This window comes from Lactuca virosa, chromosome 1, assembly GCF_052849685.1.
Source record: "Lactuca virosa cultivar CGN04683 chromosome 1, Lactuca_virosa_CGN04683_v6, whole genome shotgun sequence".
NCBI classification, from domain to species: Eukaryota; Viridiplantae; Streptophyta; class Magnoliopsida; order Asterales; family Asteraceae; genus Lactuca; species Lactuca virosa.
The window spans coordinates 191,370,262-191,376,658 of NC_136426.1; positions in this window are offsets into that span (position 1 = coordinate 191,370,262).

The following is a 6,397-nucleotide window of genomic DNA, read 5'->3' on the forward strand; positions in this document are numbered from 1 at the left end:
TGTTTTCAATTAGCGTTATACAATTGTATGAACTTGACAAATTAGGGTTTACAGTTGGAAGTATAGTGTTAATTGTTGGAAGGACCATATTGACATATTCTGAAAAGAGGCAACTCTTGTTCAGAAGTGATAGTCAAAAGGGGAATGTGGAAATGATCCCATTGGTGGAAGTTGTTCAATAAATCTGTGTAAGATTAGGAAACTTAATGCAAGAAGGATGTTTCCAAGGAGTTGATCTCCTTTGGAATGCTCTGTAATGCTTGTTGTCAAGTCTTTGTGACTTTGTGCATAATCATTACAAGAGAATCATTGCATATAAGTTTAGAATCTAACAGATTTCGGTAAAATGGCATGAATTTGGAATTCCTGCATTTGCCATAAGAATTCGGGAGTGTGAAATTAGAATCATTGAAAGTTTGGTCAATTGGTTTATTTCACAAAGTAAGGATCATAGTAAACATAGAGTGCATACTTGGTGTATGGAAAAGCTATTGTTTAGAAAAACATAGTGTACATGCTCGGAGCATGGGACAACTATTGTTTTAATTCAAAAATAAAGTTGATAGCTGAAACAGTATGCAATGAATAATGTGTAATCATATGGTGATAAATAAAAGGTGTTTTATTTATGTTCATAGGTTTTGATACCATATTAGATTCAATTATTCTTGTGTTTTATTTTGCATGTTTTGACTTCCAGAATAAACTAGGTTATTCTTCCGGAATGACTAAGTTATTCAAACCATCCACAGTCGATCATATGTTGGAAGTAGATATGAATCAAGACTGTCATGGGTTGGCTTGTAGAGGTCCAAGTTGGTGGACAAAGTTGTGCTACAACACTCATGAATGCTCATAAGTTCTGAGTATTGGATTCAACCCGCGCTCATTGGAATCACTTCATGGATTTTATCACGAGTGATCATGAGACGATAATATCTTATATTCTTCAAACCTAGAGATATGAGTTGTTACTATAAGTTGGTTGTACATTAATTGCACGAAAACACATTTGGTAACTCAATGTTATAAAACGTGTCTTTGTGTATGATTCAACAAGTAGTAGAACAAGCCATATGAGTTGAAGTTTATCCATTCCTTTTACCCTCAGGATAAAAGCGATATCTGTGGGCCCCTCGATGATTTAATGATGATACATGTGAGTGCTTGGCCAAGCCAGGACTGATTTGATTTGTTCAAACAGTCAGTCATCATGAATCAGAAATCGGGAAACAACAAATGGACAGAGAGAATGATTTATAATCAATGTCTCAGTCCATATGATATCTAGAATGGAGGAATATATGATCCCTTATATAATGGACAAGTCATTGACAAATGTCAGAGATCATCGGCAAGGTCATAGTTCGACAGAAGCTTTTGAGAGCTATGATTGCCAGTCGGTTTTTGAAGTCATACGCAATAATAGTTTTAGACTTATCCAAGTGGGAGACTGTTAGATTAATGTCTAAGTCCATAACTATAATTGGTAAGACTTGACCCGACCCGGCATGGTCCATTTGGGTTGCATGACATCATGCATTTGGATAGACTATAATGAGAGAAATAACATTTAAGGTTGGTTAATATATTATAAGTTCTAATATACTAATAAGGTTATTTAATTAGTATTGATCAAGAATTAATTTGGAATTAATTAAGTGATCAAAAGGAGACTAATTAAATATATGCGTTGATTGTGTAAATTATTCATTCTTATATATGTGGGCTTGTGATCCAAGATTCGTTATGTTGGACTAAGTCCACGGGGTGACCCATGGATAATCCATGGAGCATAAGGAATGGGTAAAGTTATGAGTTACATGGTTTAACCCTAATAGCTACCATATAAAAGAATCCCATGGCTCAACAAATCGTGCACTAGTGTGTGAATATGAGGGCTAGACGATTTCAAGGAGTGGTACATTTCTCTCAAGTCATTTCCATGTGCATTTGGTGTTGTGTGAACCATTTGAGGTGTCACACTTGGGGCACTAGGCACTCAAGCTTCATGAAGACATTCTACATCAAAGAGGTATGTAATTCTACCTTGATATATTCATATGAATCAATGTTATTATGTTAGTTAGGATGAATACCTTGGAAAGTTCATATTTGCATGTATAATAGAGAAAACATAGATCCAAGGTATTTAGGGTTGCATGTACACTTAGGAGTGTTAGAATGCTCATAACCCAACACCTAGATCCTTAGCCCGAATCTAGCATGCAGTTCTCATAATCGTATCATATCATAACATAGAATGTATGTGTATCTTGGGGAAAACTTACTTGAACTCGGTCGGTTGCATGCATCACACACCTTGTTCTTTCTCAAAACTTGTTACTTTAACTTTTGAAAATACTATTTTCTTGTGAAAATCTTTCAAACCCCATATTTGATTCCAGACACACCCGAGAGTGTGTTCGAATCCCTCAAGCCAGGGCTCTGATACCAACTTGTAACATCTCAAAAATACGGACAAAAAATTTTATTTTTTTATGTTAAGCAAATATAAAACCATTTGACTGAAAAACCACATACCAATAATATAGATGTCAAAACAATTTACCATAGTCAAAACATGTCATAACAAAACCATATCAGAGTATAAATCCCATAGATCTCTGGTGCGGAAAATCATGTATGTGATGCACTGCTACCGAGCCAACTCCTTTCCTTTTGAGGAAGAAGTATCTGAAACCAAAACAAAAACCGTAAGCATAAAGCTTAGTGAGCTCCCCCATCATACCACATACCATAATAGGAACATAACATATACTTCCAGGCATATCTGGGTGCCCGACCTACCCTGCTGAGCATACCGTGGTGCTCAACCTACCCCTGATAGGCGTACCGGGGTGCCTAACCTACCCCTGTCGGACATACCGGGGTGTCCGACCTGCCCCTCCTGTTTATCTAAACCGCATTACGAGGACTATTTCACTCCCTACTACTACCACATAAAAACATAACATAATCATACTGTCAGGCGTACCGGGGTGCCGACCTACCCCTTGGCCTTATTGACCATATATGGAGACTATTCCCCTTACTGCCACTATCACATAACATCATATCATACTAGCACATAAAACATAACAGATAGTGGCATACCAAACAATTATCACAAAGACAGTCATCTTAACTATACTCAACTACAGGTTGGCCGACATTGGTGACTTCGACCCACTTTTATTGGAAGGTAACTCACCTCAATGTCATGTAGTATCTGAACTGTCCTAGGTGCTAGGATCAACTCCTCTCAAACTCCTCAAACTCCTACACATAACAACCTTCCTTCATTACCATTTCATACTCATAGCCCTTTCAAGGGTCAACTCAGGTCATAGTTAAAGTCAAGGTCAAAGTCAACTTTTTGTCAAAGTCAACATCTGGTTGACTCTACTCGCCGAGTTGGTCCACCAATTCGTTGGGTTCCATAATCCACTAAATACTAGAACTTTGATCCTACTCGTCGAGTTCTCCTTCATATAGAATCAGGACCTTGCTCATGACTCGTCGAGTTCATCCTTGAACTCATCGAGTCCTTCTTCATATCAGTTGGTACGTTTAGCCATTGACTCGCCGAGTTCTTCCTTGAACCCGTCGAGTTCATCTTTATATATCAGTCGGGACATTTTCCTTGAACTTGCTGAGTTCATCCTTGAACTCGTCGAGTTCTTATTGATTTTTAAGTCCCTACTCACGTCCATCTTGTTGAGTCCTCTTCTAAACATAACCAGATTGCTCAGAAACAGAAAAGGTTGGGGAACGATGACCCGACTCGCAAGTCCTAAGAACAACTCGTCGAGTCCCCTAAAGTCCATGCCCATACAGTCGATTTCAGTTGAGCTTAATGCATCCAAAACATAGATCTGACCTCCTAGGATCGATATAGCACGTAAAGTTATAAACTTTACATGCATGAATGGGTTAACTAGTCCTTAAAGTCCTAAAAAGTATGCCATAAAGTTGGCACCTTTATGCCATGGAGTCCCTCTAAGACTCTGGATCCGAAGTCCTAACACCAAAAAAAGCTTGCATCCATGAATGGTTGCATAATGAGCTCCAAATGGTCCTAAACTACCCCATGGAGAGGTCTAATGAATGAATGAACAAGGTACATACTTTATACGTCAAATGAGCTGGGAATGCAACCAAAACTCTGGATCTACTTACTTCCTATTGAACCTCCAAGCCTTTCCTTCCTTCTCCAAGCTTCAAATCACTAAAATGACACAAAATAGCTCAAGAACACTCACAAACTGATTAGGGTTTCGAGAATAGGGTCTGAGGGTGATGGAGGCTGGAGTGGAGGCCATATACGTTGTTTAAATAGGGTGCAAACCCTAAAATTTAGGGTTTCATTCAGACAGCTCTACTCGTCGAGTCAGGGCTTCCAACTCGTCGAGTAGACTCTTCCACCCACGTTGAAGATTCGCCCCTACTCGACGAGTTTGGGGCCTCAACTCCTCGAGTCCCAGTATAATAATGCAAAAACTCATGTTTAAAATACGTACCAGGAACCGGGCGTTACACACACACACAAACACACACGCACACACACACACACACACATATATATATATATATATATATATATATATATATATATATATATATATATATATATATATATATATATATATATATATATATATATATATATATATATATATATATATATATATGTGTGTGTGTGTGTGTGTGTGTGTGCGTGTGTGTTTGTGTGTGTGTAAAGGATATATATATATATATATATATATATATATATATATATATATATATATATATATATATATAATGATCAATAAATGCATGTTGATTTGGTAATTTTGGTTTGTGATGATTATTTTTTAAAAACTTTGGTAACTGTATTGGTACTTTGTAATTTGATAATTTGATAGTTTGGTAGTTTGGTTTATCGTCATAGTTTGCTATGTATGTTTATGTTGATAGCTTGATAAATTGGTAACTGTTAGTTTGTGGTATGTGAGTTTGATTGCTGGTTTAACTTAGAAGGTAATTAAATAGTTTGTTAGTTTGGTAATTGGTAATTTGATAGTTTGCTAGTTTGTTAGTTTGGTAATTAGTAATTGGTTTATGTTGGTAATTTGTAGTTTACTTATATTTTGGTAACTGGTAATTTGTTAGTTTGGTTTATATTGTTTAACTTATAAGTTCATATGATGTTATTTATTATGTAGTTGGAGAATCTTCGATCAATGCTCAATAATCAAGTGTGTACCGTAGAACTTCTAACATGGTTTGTGGCGAATAAACCACCGTGTGATTCCGGAGAAAATGAGGGAATCAAGATGATGACACGTTGGACTAGTTTGTGTTTTGTTAGACTTGTTATGACATAACTTTATAACACTTTTGTTATTTATTTTTGTATATGTATGGAATTATAAAACCTTTGGTATTTAATTGGATTTATGCGTTAAATGTTTTCGTGTAAACCACATTTTAATATTTTTGTGTTTTTTGCATTTAATATCGTTATCTATAAAAGGGTTGATTTAAAAAATATGAACATTAGCGGCGATAATTTTACCGACAACAAGGGTATTAGCAGCGACTATGAGTATTACTGGTGACATTAGTCTTAGCAGCAAAAAATGTCTTTAGTAGTGATTTTTTTGAGAAATAGTGACGGGGCAGAGTAGCGGCGACGCATTAACGCAAATTTTTAGAAGTTTTAGCAGCGAACTTTGTTGCTACTAATAATTGTTTTTCTTGTAGTGTTACTGAAAAAAAATATGAGACGAATGATTTTTGTCCATCATCTTTCCTTTTGTAACAATTATAGTTGTTACATACTTAAAAAATTAATTCTTGAACATATTAAATTTTCAAAACAAAATGTGCTAAATTTAAATGCGTGCCCACAGGTACCCATGGACTAGAGACATCTTTGGAAGGTAAATTGAGTATCAAGTGTATTATAACCATGGACTAGAGACATTTTTGAAAGGTAAATTGAGTATCAGGTATATTATGCATCAATTAAATGTGTTTTTTTGGGTAACCATGTCTATAGATAATATTTGGTCATTTACTTACATTATCTATGCAGTATATGGTTGCAGTTTAGATTCTTCTTCAGTTGCTTGATCCCACAAATCTCATAGATAATTCAGTAACTCGAACTCTAAAGGTGAGCTTTCAAACAAGCTATCCACATAACTAATTGGTAAACATTTTTTAAGTTTACCATGTTTTGGTAAAAAAAATCTCAAAAGGAGATTGAGTAAATCATGATATAACTCATTATGGTAAAATTTGGACATGCAGAGACAATCACAAACCTATAAACAAACAATCAAGTCGTTGAGACTAAAGTGAATTATGAGGCTTTAGACTATATTTGGCGTACTAGCCGAAAAAC